Raw genomic sequence first — 22,741 nt, 5'->3', positions numbered from 1 at the left:
CCCAAGGTGTTCCCCAGGTTTCCTCTCCATTGCTTCAATCTTCATGCTCTCGTTTAGTAGTTGTTGGAAACTACGCTGCATTAGGCCTACAAATTGGGTATGGGGTGTAGAGAGATGGTGTGTTCCACTCCAAGGTGTTCTCCAGGTTGCCTTTCCTGAGCTTCAATCTTCATGCTCTCGTTTAGTAGTTGTTGGAAACTACGCTGCATTAGGCCTACAAATTGGGTATGGGGTGTAGAGAGATGGTGTGTTCCACTCCAAGGTGTTCTCCAGGTTGCCTTTCCTGAACTTCTATCTTCAGGCTCTCATTAAATTGTAGTTAAATGGAACAACTGCATTTGGCGTACTAGTTGGTTTGGGGCCTACTATCGGTGTCTGCCACTCCTTGCTGTTCTCCTGGTTTCCTGTCCTGAAATTCCATTTTCAGGCTCTTGTTAAGTAGTTGTTAATGTTAGACTGCATTTGGCCTACTAGTTGGGTTGGGGCCTACTATCGGTGTCTGCCACTCCTTGCTGTTCTCCTCAACTGAACAAAGCTGGGCCGCCTGTTTACTACGGTTGCCAATTTTGAACTGCATGTCGACTACTTACTGATTTGGGCCTACTCTCTGTGTCATCCTCTCATTCCAGTTGTCCTCCACTGCAATGCCCCCTGGTTAGTCCTGTGTTACCAATTTTGAACTGCATTTAGCCCACTTTATTCTTTGGGCCTATATCTGTGTTTCCTCCTCATCCTGCCCATTGCCCAGCCAGTGATAGATGAGTCTGCTGGTACATTGACCCATAACGCAAAATTCCCCGTGCACGCTACACAGCAAGATTGTGACCCTGCTGAAAGTCAGGTTCCTCTTCCCGCATACCATACCACCTTACACGGGGACAAAGAGGAAGGTGCAGATGAAAGTGCAGGTTCCTTCATCAGGTGGGGGGAGGAATACTAGTTGGCGACGTCACTGGCACAGGGCCTCTCATAGTACGCAAAAGTGTTGCTGCCGGTGGGAGGCGCCCCCGCCGTGCAAACACACCGCTGTACTTTGAGGGGCCCTGTGCCAGTGCCAATGCCAACGAGTGGGCCCCCCCTGCTTGCTCAGGATCACAGCACTTGCAAAGTTTAAATACTTACCTCTCCCTGCTCCACTGCCGTGACGTGGTCCAGATTTACTGGGCCCACTAATTACTTGAACCAGCCCTACCCCCCACAACTTTAGCCAAATGACCCCCAATTTCAAATGCCTTCCAATTATTATAAGGTAAATTACGATTGACAAGCTTCTTTAACAAGAATGGATGTTTTTGCCATTAAAATGGGCAGTGTAGGTGTTTTCCTGGCCTCCACTCACTGCCGACTATGCTCCCCCATTGACTTGCATTGGGTTTCGTGTTTCGGGCGATACCCGACTTTTCGCGATAATCGGCCGATTCCACTCGACTCGACTTCTAAGATAGTCGGGTTTCGCGAAACACGGCTCGTCTCTAAAAAGGTCAAGGTCGCTCAACCCTAGTGGTGACGTGTTTCTATTATACTTTTCCTCAGATTGTTCCACTCCTGGTTTTGGCTTCCAAATACTGATGTAAAATACTGACCGAATACTAAGGCCGGCTTCACACTAGCGAGTTTTACGGACGTATGAGCGCAGAAACTACGTCCGTAAAACTCGCAAAACATACGGCACAATTATTCTCTATGCCCCTGCTTCTATCTGCCGTATTAAACTGATCAGTATTATACGGCTTTCTACGGCCGTAGAAAATCGCAGCATGCTGCGTTTGTCACCGTATTGCGCAAATAAAACGTCAATGAAAGTCTATGGAAGCCCCAAAAATACGGATCACACACGGACCAGCAGTGTGACTTGCGAGAAATACGCAGCGGTGTTAGCGAGAAAAGCCGGCAATTCAGTGCGGTGTACAGTAAAATCACACTGACAGCTTGCAGTAGAATAGGTAGAATAAATGTGTACAGATAGAATAGGTATATATATATATGTCAGTGAGACACATATATGTATATATATATTAATATTAATATTTCTTCCAGCGCGATGTAGCAGAAAGCCGGTAATTCAATTACCGGCTTTTGCTTTCTCCTTCCTAAACCCGACATGATATGAGACCTGGTTTACATACAGTAAACCATCTCATATCACCATTTTTTTTGCATATTCCACACTACTAATGTTAGTAGTGTGTATATGCAAAATATTTTAACCCTTTCAGATGGATTTACATCGTTGGACTTTACAGATCTGCGGAAGGTAAGGATATTGTTGGTTTATTATGTTTTTTTTGTTACAGAACGAGGGTCTTCAGTGATTGGATTGGGCGTTCAATAAAATATTAATAATAATAATTATCTTTATTTTTATATAGCGCTAACATATTCCGCAGCGCTTTACAGTTTTGCACACATTATCATCAATGTCCCCGATGGGGCTCACAATCTAGAATCCCTATCAGTATGTCTTTGGAATGTGGGAGGAAACCGGAGTGCCCGGAGGAAACCCACGCAAACACGGAGAGAACATACAAACTCTTTGCAGATGTTGTCCTGGGTGGGATTAGAACCCAGGACTCCAGCGCTGCAAGGCTGCAGTGCTAACCACTGCGCCACCGTGCTGCCCAATAAAACAACCTAGTATTGGATTAATAATGGATAGGTGTCATAATTGATGCCTCTCCATTATTAATTTGGCTTAATGTCACCTTACAATAGCAAGGTGACATTAACCCTTCATTACCCCATATCCCACCGCTACACGGGAATGGGAAGAGAGTGGCCAAGTGCCAGAATAGGCGCATCTTCCAGATGTGCCTTTTCTGGGGTGGCTGGGGGCAGATATTTTTAGCCAGGGGGGGGGGGGCAATAACCGTGGACCCTCTCCAGGCTATTAATATCTGCCCTCAGTCACTGGCTTTACTACTCTGGCGGAGAAAATTGTGCGGGGGCCCACGCCAATTTTTTCCGCCATTTAACCCCTTAATTTACTAGCTAGAACGGCCAAATTTTGCATAGACACACTACTGACATTAGTAGTGTGGAATATGCAAAAAAAATGGTGATATGAGATGGTTTACTGTATGTAAACCAGGTCTCATATCATGTCGGGTTTAGGAAGGAGAAAGCAAAAGCCGGTAATTGAATTGGATGAAATATTAATATATATACATATATGTGTCTACTGATATATATATATATATATATATATATATATATATATATATATACATACAGTTAGGGCCAGAAATATTTGGACAGTGACACAAGTTTTGTTACTTTAGCTGTTTACAAAAACATGTTCAGAAATACAATTATATATATAATATGGGCTGAAAGTGCACACTCCCAGCTGCAATATGATAGTTTCCACATCCAAATCGGAGAAAGGGTTTAGGAATCATAGCTCTGTAATGCATAGCGTCCTCTTTTTCAAGGGACCAAAAGTAATTGGACAATGGACTCTAAGGGCTGCAATTAACTCTGAAGGCGTCTCCCTCATTAACCTGTAATCAATGAAGTAGTTAAAAGGTCAGGGGTGGATTCCAGGTGTGTGGTTTTGCATTTGGAAGCTGTTGCTGTGAGCAGACAACATGCGGTCAAAGGAACTCTCAATTGAGGTGAAGCAGAACATCCTGAGGCTGAAAAAAAAGAAAAAATCCATCAGAGAGATAGCAGACATGCTTGGAGTAGCAAAATCAACAGTTGGGTACATTCTGAGAAAAAAGGAATTGACTGGTGAGCTTGGGAACTCAAAAAGGCCTGGGCGTCCACGGATGACAACAGTGGTGGATGATCGCCGCATACTTAATTTGGTGAAGAAGAACCCGTTCACAACATCAACTGAAGTCCAGAACACTCTCAGTGAAGTAGGTGTATCTGTCTCTAAGTCAACAGTAAAGAGAAGACTCTATGACAGTAAATACAAAGGGTTCACATCTAGATGCAAACCATTCATCAATACCAAAAATAGACAGGCCAGAGTTAAATTTGCAGAAAAACACCTCAAGAAGCCAGCTCAGTTCTGGAAAAGTATTCTATGGACAGATGAGACAAAGATCAACCTGTACCAGAATGATGGGAAGAAAAAAGTTTGGAGAAGAAAGGGAACGGCACATGATCCAAGGCACACCACATCCTCTGTAAAACATGGTGGAGGCAACGTGATGGCATGGGCATGCATGGCTTTCAATGGCACTGGGTCACTTGTGTTTATTGATGACATAAGAGCAGACAAGAGTAGCCGGATGAATTCTGAAGTGTATCGGGATATACTTTCAGCCCAGATTCAGCCAAATGCTGCAAAGTTGATTGGACGGCGCTTCATAGTACAGATGGACAATGACCCCGAGCATACATCCAAAGCTACCCAGGAGTTCATGAGTGCCAAAAAGTGGAAAATTCTGCAATGGCCAAGTCAATCTCCAGATCTAAACCCAATTGAGCATGCATTTCACTTGCTCAAATCCAGACTTAAGACGGAAAGACCCACAAACAAGCAAGACCTGAAGGCTGCGGCTGTAAAGGCCTGGCAAAGCATTAAGAAGGAGGAAACCCAGCGTTTGGTGATGTCCATGGGTTCCAGACTTAAGGCAGTGATTGCCTCCAAAGGATTTGCAACAAAATATTGAAAATAAAAATATTTTGTTTGGGTTATGTTTATTTGTCCAATTACTTTTGACCTCCTAAATGTGGAGTGTTTGTAAAGAAATGTGTACAATTCCTACATTTTCTATCAGATATTTTTGTTCAACCCTTCAAATTAAACGTTACAATCTGCACTTGAATTCTGTTGTAGAGGTTTCATTTCAAATCCAATGTGGTGGCATGCAGAGCCCAACTTGCGAAAATTGTGTCACTGTCCAAATATTTCTAGCCCTAACTGTATATATATAGGCAGTATATATGTTTTTTTTTTTACACATGGATCCCTTGTATAGTCGTATGTCGGTTTTGCAAGCCTGCGATAAAAACACGCAGTACGGATGACATACGGATTACATACGGAGGATGCCATGCGCAAAAAACACTGAAACACCCTGCCTACGGAGGAGCTACGGACGACTATTTTCGGGACTTTTCAGCGTATTACGGCCGAAATATACGGACCGTATTTTCATACGCTGAGTGTGAAGCCGGCCTAATAGTGTGACTGCAGCCTAAGACAAATTGTAAAATACCACACATTTGTAAGAAGTATTTGTAATTTTTAGTGATGAAAAGTTATTGGCACATTGCAGCTGTGTAGAATGGCCGATTGTCACGGGGCTACCGCGACAGAGAGGTTCCAGAGAACCGCAGCGCTTTGGGCCTCGTTCACACACAGTGAACAGAAGCTCTTCTCCTGTATTTTGACCTGGCTGCTTTGTGCCAGCAGTGCAGGAGTTAACCTTATTGCTGAGTTGCTGAGAGCTGGGTCTCTCAGCTGAAGTGGATTTTGTAATCTCATCCTCTATATAGACCCAGCCCTGACTACAGCTATTGTCAGTGATCAGTTCTACTGCCTGGCTTGGAGAGTGTGAAGCAGCGTAGTGTTGGAGCTTGGAGGTTTATTTACAGAGATTGGTGTCTGCTGTTTTGGTTGCATGTTAAACCTGTTTTCCTTCCTAGTTTTTTCCTTCTCTTCCCTTCTCTGTGTTTCCTCTGTGGTTGTGTGAGCATTTGGTGAGTTTGAGACTTTTAGTTACCTTGTCTGTATACCCTGTTAGTTGTTGTATTTATACACTGGTGCAGTCCACCTCCCTTTGGGGGAGAGGGGGCCACTGATAGGGCCTGCACAGGAGACAGGGATACGCTGGCGGCTCAGGCCTCCTAACCATCATAGGTACCCCTGAGATAAGGGAAATCCAGGGCCCCATTATAGTGGCAGGGACAGGTTCGGGTCCCAGTACGCCTTCCTGCCCCTTTATCGCCATTAACAACGTGACACCGATAATCAAGATTGAGCGTATGTTAGAAAGCTTGTCCAGCAATTATCGATTTGTGTAATTATGCCGGCAGTCACCCAATGAGTAAATAATGAAAAGACAGTTAAGCTGCATTCACACATCATTGTGACATGTCCGAGTGCTGTCTGATTGGAAAACACTCCTATCCAAAAAGGAGAATAGATCTATTTACACATCCACTAAAATTACAGTTCCTACAGTGAGACCCATGAGACTCACAGTAAGTCCAATTCTAATCCAAAATGCAGTCACAATTTGGCCATTCAAGTCTATGGAGATCTGTTAGATTACTGATCTGTTGCTTAATGATAAGCTTGAAAAAAACATGTGACTTTCCAAGGGTTTTTTTTATTGGCTTGGAAGTGAGTACACCTTCAGTGAAAAGAGAAAAAAAAAGGAAGCAACTAGGTTGACACCTGAGAGAGAAAATCATCCCGTTTCTGTTGGATGGTAATGTAAGGAGGTGTGAATCTAGCCTAATACTGGTTTTGTATATATGTAATATTATTTCTATTCAAACATTTTTCATTGTAGTATCATATCAATTCTATAAAATGTCATGTATTCTATTTGTGTCACTTTTCGTATCGAGTCCAATAAAAAATAATCTAGCCAACTGGCATTGATGATGGCACTTGCCAGATTTACAGGCAGGAGTATGCAGAGACAGGGCTGCCACAAAGAATTTCAGGGCCCCATACTGGCAACATTTTTGTGGCCCCCCCTTGAGACTCCACCCAGGCTCCACCCCAGCACTGCCTCCACCCCTCGAACCTTCCACAGTCCCACCGCCCACTCATAGAAAAACTCCAAATCTGCACCACGTCCTCACCAATCATACATTAACAGTTCCTGGCCCCCAAGCGTCAACCCCCCTAGAGACACCAGTAGGGATGATTCATGTTCACACAGTAACCAGACCAGTTATTTTCTGCTGGATCTTTATTGAAGCAAAATATCTGTCTTGGCAGCATTGGCCCGTCTCATGGAAAAGATTTCAGGCCACGCAATTCTGCATCCTCTTCACCTTCATCTGAGTTCTGCTTCTTCTGATAAAAAAACATGATGGAACCAATGAGAAAAATCATCCCCATGAGAAGAATGTTGAACATCACCAGCACCAACACAAGGAGGGCGCACGTGGAGATGAGGTTGTCAGGATTGCAAGGAACCAGAAATGATTTTCCAAATCCTAAAACAACACGAACAATTACTGAATACAGAGAAGGTCCAAGTGGTCTTCAGTGTCATTTCATTGTGGGTTATTTCTTACCTTCATTCTCTGGCTTTTGTCCTCCATGGCTGCTCTCATTCGTGGACACTGTTGTACTGTGGTTGGCATTTTCACTTACCTGGGTGTTGTGCAGGGAATCGGTGGTAGGTTCCTGATTGGAGAAGACTTCATCAGGATGGGCGGTGGCAGATGATGAGTGTGTTGTGTCTCCAGCTGGAGTGAACCTCATCTGTGAGATAAAACATCCAACGCAAAACATGACAAATCATCCATATCAACAGAAGAACCTCAACAGATCCTTGGGGACAACCCAAGATCATGAACAACCTTAGCAGATGCCAGTTGTGGTGGACTATGAGGCATGAGTGAGGCAATGATGAGTAATATGGAAGTTTTTGTAGACATTGAAGGAGTAGATTGTGACACAGGCCACCTTCCTTCTTTTCCTCTTTCCTTCCTTCCCACCTTTGTTCCCTCCTTCCTTACCCCCTCCGTCCATCCTTCTCACCTTTCCCCTTCTCAGATTCATTCCTTTCATCCTTTGTTCTCACCATCCTACCCTCTACCTTCTTACACTCCTTCCTTTCCACCCTCCTTTTCACATTCTTTCCTTTCTTCCTTGTATGTTTCCCACGTTCCTACCTTCCCTTCTTCCTTCCTTTCTTTCCTCCACCATTTTTAGAGTCACAGTTGGACTTGCGCAGTGACAACTTGTCCAACCAAATCTGTGCTAGAAAACATTTTGATGCCCAGCAAATACAAAAAATATAATTGACTAACCAGATCTTCATCATCGTCACTGAAAAACTCCTGCTGTGCGCAAGATCCACGATGAGTGATCTTAAGAACTGGAGAAACAAGAGCGAGATGTGATGACCTGGTGGGACAGGAGGGTCAATGGTGGATCAGGATCCACGCATAGATCTTCTGTTTACCAACCATTGTGAATGATGGATTCCGGGAGAAATTATCGGAACACAGGCAGCTGCTCACCTTATGATGTCACTGTGATGTCACAGTGCAGGGTGTTCCTTAACGACCGCCAATACGCCTTTTTAACAGCAGTAGTTAAGGATACTTAAACCACAGCACCGTTAATTGGAAAAATTGTACAGCATCCCCCGCAGAGTCAGATTTTCTTCGGGGTCTCGGCTGCCAGGGATAGCCGAGAACCCAGAGAACATGATTCGTTTTTAACGACCCCCTGGTTGCGATCGCCGATATTAACCATATAATGTCGACCGCAAAAAAAAGCGCGATTTGCCATTTAATTTCTCTGTCCTCTGATGTGATCGCACATCAGAGGACAGAGAAATGGGGTATCCAATCGCCACCCGATACCAGTGTCTCTCGGTGTCCCTGGATTTTTATGCTTCCTTCCATGGCCGCTGGTGTCTTCTTCCAGTAAGAAAATGGCGGGCTCATGTGCAGTGCGCCCGCTGAGATCTGCCGGCTGACACCCGGAAACAATAGGAGGATTTTTCCTATTGGTTCATTTTGGTCACTGTGATAGGATATATCACAGAGATAAAAATAAAAAATAGTAAATAAACCCCCCCTTTATCACCCCCTTAGTTAGGGAAAAAATGTAGAAAATGTATTTATTTCAATTTTCCCATTAGGGTTAGAGTTGGGCTAAAGTTAGGATTTGGGTCTGGATTAGGATTGAGATTACGGTTATGGTTGGGATAGAGTTAGGTTTGCGGTTAGGGTTGAGATTAGGGTTAGGGTGTGTTGGGATTAGGGTTAGGGGTGTGTTGGGGTTAAGGTTGGAGTTAGAATTGGGGGGTTTCCACTGTTTAGGTGCATTAGGGGGTCTCAAAACATGACATGGCGCCACCATTGATTCCAGCCAATGTTGCGTTCAAAAAGTCAAATGGCGCTCCTTCCCTTCTGAGCTTTGCCACGTGCCCAAACAGTGGTTTACATATCGGGCATCAGAGTATTCAGGACAAAATGGACAACAACCTTTGGGGTCAAATTTCTCCAGTTACCGTTGGGAAAATAAAAAATTGTGGGCTAAAAAAATCATTTTTGTGGAAAAAAATATGATTTTTTATTTTCACGGCTCTACGTTATAAACTTCTGTGAAGCACTTGGGGGTTCATAGTGCTCACCACACATCTGGATAAGCTCCTTGGGGGGCCTAGTTTCCAAAATGGGGTCACTTGTGGGGGTTTCTACTGTTTAGGCACATCAGGGGCTCTGCAAACGCAACATGATGCCCGCAGACCATTCTATCAAAGTCTGCATTTTAAAATGTCACTACTTCTCTTCTGAGCCCTGATGTGTCAGGGGGTCTCAAAACGTGACATGGCGCCACCATTGATTCCAGCCAATGTGGCGTTCAAAAAGTCAAATGGTGTTCCTTCCATTCTGAGCTCTGCCGCGTGCCCAAACAGTGGTTTACCCTGACATATGGGGTACCAGCGTACTCAGGACAAACTGGACAAAAACATTTGGGGTCCAATTTCTTCTGTTACCCTTCTGAAAATAAAAAATTGCAGGCTGAAAAATAATTTTTGAGGAAAACAAAGATATTTTTTATTTTCACGGCTCTGCATTATAAACTTCTGTGAAGCACTTTGGGGTTCAAAGTGCTCACCACACATCTATATAAGTTCCCTATGGGGTCAAGTTTCCAAAATGGGGTCACTTGTGGGGGGTTTCCACTGTTTAGGCACATCAGGGGCTCTCCAAACGCGACATGGCGTCCGATCTCAATTCCAGCCAATTCTGCATTGAAAAAGTTAAACGGAGCTCCTTCCCTTCCGAGCTCTGCCATTCGTCCGAACATTAGTTTACCCCCACATATGGGGTATCGGTGTACACTTAGTGCATGGGCTGACAAACATTTCCCCAAGGGGGATAGATTTAAAATGTACTATGGGCATCATAGACACCCTTGCCAAATATTGGATTACCTAGAGCAGCACAGAACACGTTAAGCCTGGTGATATAGTGGTGGAGAATCAGGAGACATTGCTTAAGACCTCATTAAAAACTAGGCCCAATGTAAAGGAGTGTGTCTTCCTAGACTTGTAATGCCCATACACGCAGGGCATGGGCTTGCAGATATTTCCTCAAGGGGGATACATTTTTTAAAAATATACTATGGCATCATAGACACTCTTGCCAAAAATTGGACAGCCTGTAGCGGCACAGAAGACATTAAGCCTGGTGATATAGTGGTGGAGAATGAGGAGACATAATGATGAATCATACTGAAATTAAAAAAAAAGGATGTGAATCCACCAATGAAAATAAATAACAAAAGGGAGGGGCAAACACCGGTTCATATATATGATGCCAGATTGTGTCCAACGAAATATGTTTGTCCCTAGCAACAGCTCAGAGACAGGGATATAAAAAAATATACAATAGTATTTCAATATTTTCATATCGTAGAGGTATTCACTGGGTCATAAAAGGACGGTGCAGAGATATTAAAACTGGACTATATAAGAATAAATGGGAAAAATATACGTACATCTCATTTTGATGACCATTCCCCCTGGTGGATATTTTTTTGGTTTCTAATTGGTAACGGGCATCTGAAAAACACCCTTGCATAAAAATTGAGTGACTTTTGCATCATGGAATACGTTCACCCTGGTGTTGTACTGGTTGTGGATGATGAGGATAACACCAAACAGAAGAAATCAGGAAGCAGATAGTCGTGTGGTTGGGGAGCGGTGCATGACAATACACCTCCACAAAAAAGACAATGTATTAGAAGTTATATTTCACTGTTTTCTGTTGTAAATTCTGTTGTTGGGCTCCCTCCTGTGGTCATGAATGGTACTTCGGCTGGTTCTGTCCATGGACTTCCTCTGGTGGGTGTTTCTGAGTTTCCTTCCACAGGTGACGAGGTAAATTCGTTAGCTGGCTGCTCTATTTAACTCCACTTAAATCTTTGCTCCATGCCACCTGTCAATGTTCCAGTATTGGTCTAGTTCACTCCTGGATCGTTCTTGTGACCTGTCTTCCCAGCAGAAGCTAAGTTCCTGCTTGTATTTCTTTGGTTTGCTATTTTTCTGTCCAGCTTGCTATTTTTATTGTTGTCTTGCTTGCTGGAAGCTCTGGGACGCAGAGGGAGCGCCTCCGCACCGTGAGTCGGTGCGGAGGGTCTTTTTGCGCCCTCTGCGTGGTCTTATTGTAGGTTTTTGTGCTGACCGCAAAGCAACCTTTCCTATCCTCGGTCTGTTCAGTAAGTCGGGCCTCACTTTGCTAAATCTATTTCATCTCTGTGTTTGTATTTTCATCTTTACTCACAGTCATTATATGTGGGGGGCTGCCTTTTCCTTTGGGGAATTTCTCTGAGGCAAGGTAGGCTTTATTTTTCTATCTTCAGGGCTAGCTAGTTCCTTAGGCTGTGCCGAGTTGCATAGGGAGCGTTAGGAGCAATCTACGGCTATTTCTAGTGTGTTTGATAGGATTAGGGATTGCGATCAGCAGAGTTCCCACGTCCCAGAGCTCGTCCTTTATTATCAGTAACTATCAGGTCATTCCGTGTGCTCTTAACCACCAGGTCCATTATTGTCCTGACCACCAGGTCATAACAGTACAGGTGGCCAAAAGTACTAATGCATCTCAATAGAGGGATAAGAGAAGTTCTGAGACCATTTTTTTTTCTTTGCAGTGTGTTTTGTCTCTCTTTTCCCCTTTACCGCTGGGTGGTTCAGGACACAGATGTAAACATAGACATTCAAGGTCTGTCCTCTTGGATGGATAATCTCACTACAAGGGTACAAAACATTCAAGATTTTGTGGTTCAGAATCCGATGTCAGAGCCTAGGATTCCAATTCCTGATTTGTTTTTTGGTGATAGATCTAAGTTCTTGAATTTCAAAAATAATTGTAAATTGTTTCTTGCCTTGAAACCTCGCTCCTCAGGTGACCCTGTTCAACAAGTAAAGATCATTATTTCTTTGTTACGTGGTGACCCTCAAGACTGGGCATTTTCCCTTGCGCCAGGAGATCCGGCATTGCGTGATGTTGATGCGTTTTTCCTGGCGCTTGGATTGCTTTATGATGAACCTAATTCAGTGGATCAGGCAGAGAAAATCTTGCTGGCTCTGTGTCAGGGTCAGGATGAAGCGGAGATATATTGTCAGAAGTTTAGAAAGTGGTCTGTGCTCACTCAGTGGAATGAATGTGCCCTGGCAGCAATCTTCAGAAAGGGTCTCTCTGAAGCCCTTAAGGATGTCATGGTGGGATTTCCCATGCCTGCTGGTCTGAATGAGTCTATGTCTTTGGCCATTCAGATCGATCGACGCTTGCGTGAGCGTAAAGCTGTGCACCATTTGGCGGTACTATCTGAGCATGGGCCTGAGCCTATGCAATGTGATAGGACTTTGACCAGAGCTGAACAGCAAGAACACAGACGTCGGAATGGGCTATGTTTTTACTGTGGTGATTCCACTCATGCTATCTCCGATTGTCCTAAGCGCACTAAGCGGTTCGCTAGGTCTGCCACCATTGGTACGGTACAGTCTAAATTTCTATTGTCCGTTACTCTGATTTGCTCTTTGTCATCCTATTCTGTTATGGCATTTGTGGATTCAGGCGCTGCCCTGAATTTGATGGACTTGGAGTATGCTAGGCGCTGTGGTTTTTTCTTGGAGCCCTTGCAGTATCCTATTCCATTGAGAGGAATTGATGCTACGCCTTTGGCCAAGAATAAGCCTCAGTACTGGACCCAATTGACCATGTGCATGGCTCCTGCACATCAGGAGGATATCCGCTTTCTGGTGTTGCATAATCTGCATGATGTGGTCGTTTTGGGGTTGCCATGGCTACAGGTTCATAATCCAGTATTGGACTGGAAATCTATGTCTGTGTCCAGCTGGGGTTGCCAGGGGGTACATGGTGATGTTCCATTTTTGTCTATTTCGTCTTCCACTCCTTCTGAAGTTCCAGAGTTTTTGTTGGATTATCGGGATGTATTTGATGAGCCCAAAGCCAGTGCCCTACCTCCTCATAGGGATTGCGATTGTGCAATTAATTTGATTCCTGGTAGTAAGTTTCCTAAGGGCCGATTGTTCAATTTATCTGTGCCAGAACACGCCGCTGTGCGAAGTTATATAAAGGAATCCTTGGAGAAAGGCCATATTCGCCCATTCTCATCACCGTTAGGAGCAGGGTTCTTTTTTGTGGCCAAGAAGGATGGTTCTTTGAGACCTTGTATTGATTACCGCCTTCTTAATAAAATTACAGTCAAATTTCAGTATCCTTTGCCGTTGCTGTCTGATTTGTTTGCTTGTATTTAAGGGGCTAGTTGGTTCACCAAGATAGATCTTCGAGGGGCGTATAATCTTGTGCGTATTAAACAAGGCGATGAATGGAAAACAGCATTTAATACGCCCGAGGGCCATTTTGAGTAACTGGTTATGCCATTCGGGCTTTCCAATGCTCCATCAGTATTTCAGTCCTTTATGCATGACATCTTCCGAGAGTACCTGGATAAATTCCTGATTGTGTATTTGGATGATATTTTGGTCTTTTCGGATAATTGGGAGTCTCATGTGAAGCAGGTCAGAATGGTGTTCCAGGTCCTTCGTGCGAATTCCTTGTTTGTGAAGGGGTCAAAGTGTCTCTTTGGAGTTCAGAAGGTTTCATTTTTGGGGTTCATTTTTTCCCCTTCTACTATCGAGATGGACCCTGTTAAAGTCCAGGCCATTTACAATTGGACTCAGCCGACATCTGTGAAGAGCCTGCAAAAGTTCCTGGGCTTTGCTAATTTTTATCGGCGCTTCATCGCTAATTTTTCTACTGTTGCTAAACCGTTGACTGATTTAACCAAGAAGGGTGCTGATGTGGTCAATTGGTCTTCTGCAGCTGTAGAGGCTTTTCAGGAGTTGAAGCGTCGTTTTTCTTCTGCCCCTGTGTTGTGCCAGCCAGATGTTTCGCTCCCGTTTCAGGTTGAGGTTGATGCTTCTGAGATTGGAGCAGGTGCTGTTTTGTCGCAAAGAAGTTCTGATGGCTCGGTGATGAAGCCATGTGCTTTCTTTTCTAGAAAGTTTTCACCTGCTGAGCGTAATTATGATGTTGGTAATCGTGAGTTGTTGGCCATGAAGTGGGCATTCGAGGAGTGGCGTCATTGGCTGGAAGGAGCCAAGCATCGCGTGGTGGTCTTGACAGATCACAAGAATTTGACTTATCTTGAGTCTGCCAAACGGTTGAATCCGAGACAGGCTCGATGGACGTTATTTTTCTCCCGTTTTGATTTTGTGGTTTCGTACCTTCCGGGCTCTAAGAATGTGAAGGCTGATGCCCTGTCAAGGAGTTTTGTGCCTGACTCTCCGGGTGTTCCTGAGCCGGCGGGTATTCTCAAAGAGGGGGTAATTTTGTCTGCCATCTCCCCTGATTTGCGGCGGGTGCTGCAAAAATTTCAGGCTGATAGACCTGACCGTTGCCCAGCGGAGAAACTGTTTGTCCCTGATAGATGGACTAGTAGAGTTATCTCTGAGATTCATTGTTCAGTGTTGGCTGGGCATCCTGGAATCTTTGGTACCAGAGATTTGGTGGCTAGATCCTTTTGGTGGCCGTCTTTGTCACGGGATGTGCGTTCTTTTGTGCAGTCCTGTGGGACTTGTGCTCGGGCTAAGCCCTGCTGTTCTCGTGCCAGTGGGTTGCTTTTGCCCTTGCCGGTCCCGAAGAGGCCCTGGACGCATATTTCTATGGATTTTATTTCGGATCTCCCCGTCTCTCAAAAGATGTCGGTCATTTGGGTGGTTTGTGATCGCTTTTCTAATATGGTCCATTTGGTACCTTTGTCTAAATTGCCTTCCTCCTCTGATTTGGTGCCATTATTTTTCCAGCATGTGGTTCGTTTACATGGTATCCCGGAGAACATCGTTTCTGACAGAGGTTCCCAGTTTGTTTCGAGGTTTTGGCGATCCTTTTGTGCAAGGATGGGCATTGATTTGTCTTTTTCCTCGGCTTTCCATCCTCAGACAAATAGCCAAACCGAGCGAACTAATCAAACTTTGGAAAAATATTTGAGATGCTTTGTTTCTGCTGATCAGGATGATTGGGTGTCCTTTTTGCCGTTGGCTGAGTTCGCCCTTAATAATCTGGCCAGCTCGGCTACCTTGGTTTCGCCGTTTTTCTGCAATTCTGGTTTCCATCCTCGTTTCTCTTCAGGGCAGGTTGAGTCTTCGGACTGTCCTGGTGTAGATACTGTGGTGGATAGGTTGCAGCAGATTTGGACTCATGTAGTGGACAATTTGACATTGTCCCAGGAGAAGGCTCAACGTTTCGCTAACCACCGGCACTGTGTGGGTCCCCGACTTCGTGTTGGGGATTTGGTTTGGTTGTCGTCTCGTTATGTTCTTATGAAGGTTTCCTCTCCTAAGTTTAAGCCTCGTTTCATTGGTCCGTATAAGATTTCTGAGGTTATCAATCCTGTGTCATTTCGTTTGGCCCTTCCTGCTTCTTTTGCCATCCATAATGTGTTCCATAGGTCGTTATTGCGGAGATACGTGGCGCCTGTGGTTCCATCCGTTAATCCTCCTGCCCCGGTGTTGGTTGAGGGGGAGTTGGAGTATGTGGTGGAGAAGATTTTGGATTCTCGTGTTTCGAGACGGAAACTCCAGTACCTGGTCAAGTGGAAGGGTTATGGTCAGGAAGATAATTCCTGGGTTTTTGCCTCTGATGTTCATGCTGCCGATCTGGTTCTGGCCTTTCATTTGGCTCATCCTGGTCGGCCTGGGGGCTCTGGTGAGGGTTCGGTGACCCCTCCTCAAGGGGGGGTACTTGTTATGAACAGGTAATTCAGAACCACAATGGACCTTGAAGTTCAGAGCACACAAAGTGACCTGACATTTACCAAAAACATAGGACGAGCTCTGAGACGTGGAAACTCTGCTGACCGCAATCCCTAATCCTATCACACCACACTAGAGGTAGCCGTGGATTGCGCCTAACGCTCCCTATGCAACTCGGCACAGCCTGAGAAACTAACTAGCCCTGAAGATAGAAAAATAAGCCTACCTTGCCTCAGAGAAATTCCCCAAAGGAAAAGGCAGCCCCCCACATATAATGACTGTGAGTAAAGAAGAAAATACAAACACAGAGATGAAATAGATTTAGCAAAGTGAGGCCCGACTTACTGAATAGACCGAGGATAGGAAAGATAGCTTTGCGGTCAACACAAAAACCTACAAACAACCACGCAGAGGGGCAAAAAGACCCTCCGCACCGACTAACGGTACGGAGGTGCTCCCTCTGCGTCTCAGAGCTTCCAGCAAGCAAGAAAAAACAATATAGCAAGCTGGACAGAAAATATAGCAAACAAAAGTAACATAAGCAGAACTTAGCTTATGCAGGATAGAACGGCCACAGGAACGATCCAGGAGGAAGAAAGACCAATACTAGAACATTGACTGGAGGCCAGGATCAAAGCACCAGGTGGAGTTAAATAGAGCAGCACCTAACGACTTAACCTCATCACCTGAGGAAGGAAACTCAGAAGCCGCAGTACCACTCTCATCCACCAAAGGAAGCTCATAGACAGAACCAGCCGAAGTACCACTCACGACCACAGGAGGGAGCTTGGCCACAGAATTCACAACAGGTACTGTTGTGAATTCTGTTGTCGGGCTCCCTCCTGTGGTCATGAATGGTACTTCGGCTGGTTCTGTCCATGGACTTCCTCTGGTGGGTGTTTCTGAGATTCCTTCCACAGGTGAGGAGGTAAATTCGTTAGCTGGCTGCTCTATTTAACTCCACTTAGATCTTTGCTCCATGCCACCTGTCAATGTTCCAGTATTGGTCTAGTTCACTCCTGGATCGTTCTTGTGACCTGTCTTCCCAGCAGAAGCTAAGTTCCTGCTTGTATTTCTTTGGTTTGCTATTTTTCTGTCCAGCTTGCTATTTTTATTGTTGTCTTGCTTGCTGGAAGCTCTGGGACGCAGAGGGAGCGCCTCCGCACTGTGAGTCGGTGCGGAGGGTCTTTTTGCGCCCTCTTGGTGGTCTTTTTGTAGGTTTTTATGCTGATCGCAAAGCAACCTTTCCTATCCTCGGTCTGTTCAGTAAGTCGGGCCTCACTTTGCTAAATCTATTTCATCTCTGTGTTTGTATTTTCATCTTTACTCACAGTCATTATATGTGGGGGGCTGCCTTTTCCTTTGGGGAATTTCTCTGAGGCAAGGTAGGCTTTATTTTTCTATCTTCAGGGCTAGCTAGTTCCTTAGGCTGTGCCGAGTTGCATAGGGAGCGTTAGGAGCAATCCACGGCTATTTCTAGTGTGTTTGATAGGATTAGGGATTGCGGTCAGCAGAGTTCCCACGTCCCAGAGCTCGTCCTTTATTATCAGTAACTATCAGGTCATTCCGTGTGCTCTTAACCACCAGGTCCATTATTGTCCTGACCACCAGGTCATAACAGTTTTCACTTGGTGATGTACAGAAATTTTGCCCAATCCAGCCCTTGTTCATTTTTATAAGTCAGCCTGTCAGCATTTTCAGTTGACAGGTGGATGCACTTATCTGTTAGAATTCCACTAGCGGCACTAAAAACTCGCTCTGACCGAATGCTAGCAGCAGGGCAGGCCAGGACCTCCAAGGCATAGAGAGCCAGTTCATGCCACGTGTCCAGCTTGGATACCCAATATTTAAAAGGCACAGAGGAATATCGGAGTGCGTTTGTACGATCTGCAAGATACTCCCTCAGCATCTTACCAAACATAGCACTTCTTGTGACAGCACCACTTGCCTCTGTGCCAGCTCGATGGGAGGGTCTGAGAAAACTGTCCCAGAACTTTACCATTGTTCACCTGACTGAGTTGGATTGTACTTCTGTCTCTCTCGCTTGGGCTCCTTCGTTGTACAACAAACCTTGATGTCTGCTGCCAGCATTCTCACATGGGAATTTTCCATGTAATTCCACTACAAGGGTCCTCTGGTACTGCAACATTTTAGTACACCTCTCTGCCTCTGACAGAAGAGATTGAAAGTTCTCCTTGTAGCGTGGGTCTAGAAGTGTTACCAACCAGTAATGGGTGTCACCCAAAATTTTGATAATGCGAGGGTTACGTGAAATGCAGCGCAATATAAAGTCAGCAATGCATGCCAGACTGCTAACAGGCAAGACTTCCGTGTCCTCAACAACAGGACGACTGACCATGCTGTCCTGCTCCTCCTCATTCTCCTCCTCCCTGTCCTCAGGCCATCCATGCTGAACAGACAGTATGACAGCTGTTGTGAATTCTGTGGCAGAGCTCCCTCCTGTGGTCACAAGTGGTACTTCAGCTGATTCTCTCTGTGAGGTTCCGTTGGTGGAGGAAAGTGGTACTGCGGCTTCTGAGTTTCCTTCCTCAGGTGATGTGGTGAAGTCGTTAGGTGCTGCTCTATTTAACTCCACCTAGTGCTTTGATCCTGGCCTCCAGTCAATGTTCTAGTATTGGACCTGTTTCCTCCTGGATCGTTCCTGTGGCCTGCTGCTCTGCATAGCTAAGTTCTGCTTTGCTATTTTGTTTGCTGTTTTTTTCTGTCCAGCTTGTCTATTTGTTTTTTTCTGCTTGCTGGAAGCTCTGGGACGCAGAGGGTGTACCTCCGTGCCGTTAGTTCGGTACGGAGGGTCTTTTTGCCCCCCTTGCGTGGTTTTTGTAGGGTTTTGTGTTGACCGCAAAGTTACCTTTCCTATCCTCGCTCTGTTCAGAAAGTCGGGCCTCACTTTGCTAAATCTATTTCATCTCTACGTTTGTCTTTTCATCTTAACTCACAGTCATTATATGTGGGGGCTGCCTTTTCCTTTGGGGTATTTCTCTTGAGGCAAGGTAGGCTTATTTTCTATCTTCAGGCTAGCTAGTTTCTCAGGCTGTGCCGAGTTGCATAGGGAGCGTTAGGCGCAATCCACGGCTGCCTCTAGTGTGGTTGGAGAGGATTAGGGATTGCGGTCAACAGAGTTCCCACGTCTCAGAGCTCGTTCTATGTTTTTGGGTTATTGTCAGGTAACTGTATGTGCTCTGACCTCTATGTCCTTTGTGGTACTGAATTACCTTATCATAACAGACAGCTGTGCTTGCAGTACCGTCTATAGCGCATGAAAGTAGCTCCTGTACTTCCTCCTCATTGCCTACCAATCCACGTTGGGAAGACATCAGGCTGGGCTGAGTGTAATTGTGAGATCTTTTGGAACACCTGGAGTGGACCTGCAAATCCACGACAACAAACCTCCCAAGGGTGAGCTGACCAGGTAGACCACCCCCTATACAGGGAGCATTAGGGGCAGACCCAAGGGAGACTATTGCCGCAGAAGCTGGAACCCGGAGACAGGTAGTAGGAGGTACAAAATAGAGAAGCTGGGCATAGGACGGACAGAGCTGGGTAAGATGAAGTACAGTTTGGTAAGAGATGAGTACAGGCGAGACTAAAGGAGCACTGGAAAGGGGAAGACAGAAAGGAAGCAGGACAGGACGGAGACACCAGACTAACAGAGTACGGAGCAGACACTGGGAAGGCTGGACTGGACGAGGAGACAACGAAGCCTGGGAAAGGCAGAGAAGCTGAACTGGCTGGACAGAGTGGAGACTCAGAACAGGCAGTGCAAAGACGAAAGTGGACCTGAGTCACAGAAGCACAAATGACAGACAGGCAAGGAGCAGAGGAAGGAATCGCCTTAAATACATGGAGAGTTGAAGGACTTCCCAGTCACGGTCCTCCAGGATCACAAAGAGGAGATACAGAGCGCCTGTAAATCAGAAAGAGGAAGTGATGGAGTGGGCGGTGCGCACGCGCACCCGACGAGAACCAGGGAGCGGAGATGAATGAAGGAGAGGACACGTGCCTGCAGGAGGAGCGTGCCGCAGTGTGTAAATATGAGTGGGGGGAGCGGCGGTGGTCCCGGCAGCAGGCACGGCCGCAGGAGGAGTGGCCGTGACAGTAATCCCCCTGTATGGTTCCTTGACCTCCTCATTGCCTACCAATCCAAGTTGGGAAGACATGAGGCTGGGCTGAGTGTAATCTCCTTGTATGGTTCCTTGGTCCATGTCCTCGTGCTCTGCCTGTAATGCATCCTCTTTAATCGCTGCTTGTGATCTCAGCTGGCCCCACTTCAAGTTGACCGGCCCAGAGTCTGGAATCTTGAAAGGGAAAACTGAACAGCTCTTCGGAGTGTCCAAGTGTGGGATCGGTTGTCTCAGGGCACTCAGCATGGTGGGAGGAAGGAGGATCAGGGTGAGGAATATCCGGTCCACACTCATGGCTACTCAGACTTGACCGTGTGGAAGATATGGTGGTGGTGGTGACTAAGTGACTGGTAGCATTATCTGCTATCCAACCAACAATCGTTTCACACTTCTCTGGTTTCAATAGTGGTGTGCTGCGATCCCCTAGAAACTTGGACAGGAAGGTCGAGAAAGAAGATATGGGTCTTTGCTGTGGCCCACTTTCAGCTTGGCCACGGCCTCGACCTCTGCATGTACCATCAGCATCACATCCACTTCCCCGTCCCTTGCCCCTTGCCTTGCCCATTTTAAATGGAATACTGGACTATTTCAAAAGCTAAACACAAATGTATTTACTTGGAGCAAAATTATATCTGATCAGTATGCCTGCAAACTTGCGATATTTCCACCACAGATACAACAGACCTCAACCTGACATAACAGACTGTATACTACATTACATACCTAAAAGAAGGTAGAAGTGACTAGAAAGTAGATAAAAGAATTCTTTATTGAGACAAAAATTTAAAATCATTTAAAAGACAGGGACTAGATGGAACATAGGACCTCCAAATACTGTAATGATACAATATGAAAAAGTACAAATTTTTACTGCTTGTAAATCAATGCTTAATTTAACATTCTCTTTACTGCAGCTTTTTTCAAAGGAATCTTAAGCATAAGTGCAATCACATAATAACAGGTAGTAAAAGATATAAAGCAAAAACTGAGTTATTAACAGCCCACTAAGAGGGATTGTTGAGTCCTTGTATATGTCAGCAATAGCTTGACATTAAGAATGGACTATAGTAACATAAGTAAGATACCACCTTCAGCTATTCCTAAAGAGACCACAGAGAGGCAAGCCAATGCTCAGAAAGTGGAAGGAAGTGGGCTGGTGGCAGTTTTACGCTATGTGCACACGTTGCGGATTAGCCTTAGGAATTTCTGGTGCGGATTCTGCCACTCCTGGCAGAAAACGCACCTGCGGATTTGTCACATTTTTTGTGCGGTTCCGCAGCGTTTTTTGTGCGGTTTTGCTGCAGATTTGCTGGGTTTTTTACCCCTGCGGTTTTCTATAATGGAATGGGTACAAAAACGCTGCAGATTCACAAAAAAGAAGTGACATGCTACTTCTTTTAAACCGCAGCGTTTCCGCAAAGTGTGCACAGCATTTTTTTTTCTCATTGATTTACATTGTACTGTAAATCATTTGCAGATGTGCACCCCAAAAAACGCTGCGGATCCGCAGAGAATCCGCAACGTGTGCACATAGCCTAAACGGATTAAGGCTGTTTGAGAAGTTCGGTTATAGTGCTGTTTATGTACCTGAAGCTGGATCCTGTAGTGGAGTGCAGTGCTGAGGAGGATTGCATCAGACCCTGCGCCCGACAAGCACCGTTTCGCTTCTTCAAAAGGGGGACGTGGTCGTTGCTAGGTGGTAAGGAGGGTTTTTATGTCTGAGAGCAGGTGTCACGTCATTAGGGGTGGGGTTATGGGCGGGACATGTGAGTAGCGCTATCGTACATACTTGGCGTGGTCTTGGCGCATAGCGTCGGTCGGAGACTCCTGTTGCTAAAGGGACTTCTGGTCCGGCGCCTCATGATGCGCGGTGAGTAACACCGCAGTTGATGTGTTAGATGCTGATCGTTACTCACCGCGCGTCGTGAGGCGCCGGACCGGAAGTCCCTTTGGCAACTGGAGTCTCCGACCGACGCTATGTGCCAAGACTACACCAGGTATATATGATAGCGCTGCTCACATAACCCGTCCTTAACCCCGCCCCCTAATGACGCAACACCTGCTCTCGGACATAAAAACCCTCCTTACCACCTAGCAACCACAACGTCCCCCTTTTAAAGAAGCTGAACTAGCAAAACGGCACTTGTCGGGCACGGGGTCTGATACACTCCTTTTTACCAGCAGTAAAAATTTGTACTTTTTCATATTGTATCATTCCCTGATTATTTGGAGGTCCTATGTTCCATCTAGTCCTTGTCTTTTAAAGGGAACCTGTCACCCCGTTTTTTCAGTATGAGTTAAAAATACCGTTAAATAGGGCCTGAGCTGTGCTTTCCAATAGTGTATTTTTGTCCCCTGATTCCCCACCTATGCTGCCGAAATACCTTACAAAAGTCGCCGTTTTCAGCTGTCAATCACACAGGTCTGGTCAAAAGGGCGTGGTGAAATGGCTGTTTCTCCCTCACCTCTTGCTTTTCTTCCCTGCGTTGGCGTAGTGTTCTGCGCATGCCCAACAGCCGAATGCACTGCGCGATCTGTGCTATTCAGAGGTTTATCGGTGGGGACGGCCATCTTCCTGAGGCTGCGCGTGCGCAGATGGAGTTCAGCATCTCGGCTTCAGGAAAGTGGCTGCCGCGATCTCCATCTGCCATC

The 22,741-nt window shown here is 45.6% G+C and overlaps 1 protein-coding gene across 2 annotated transcripts in view; it reads left to right on the top strand.

Moving 5' to 3' along the window:
* Positions 1-22,741, top strand: part of ANO9 (anoctamin 9) — a 162,765-nt gene that overhangs the window by 21,312 nt on the left and 118,712 nt on the right. The gene's annotated exons all lie outside the window — the stretch shown is intronic.

The sequence above is a fragment of the Ranitomeya imitator genome, chromosome 9, assembly GCF_032444005.1.
Source record: "Ranitomeya imitator isolate aRanImi1 chromosome 9, aRanImi1.pri, whole genome shotgun sequence".
NCBI classification, from domain to species: domain Eukaryota; kingdom Metazoa; phylum Chordata; class Amphibia; order Anura; family Dendrobatidae; genus Ranitomeya; species Ranitomeya imitator.
Note: the sequence above shows the minus strand (reverse complement) of the source record. Positions and strands in the feature narration are given on the sequence as shown.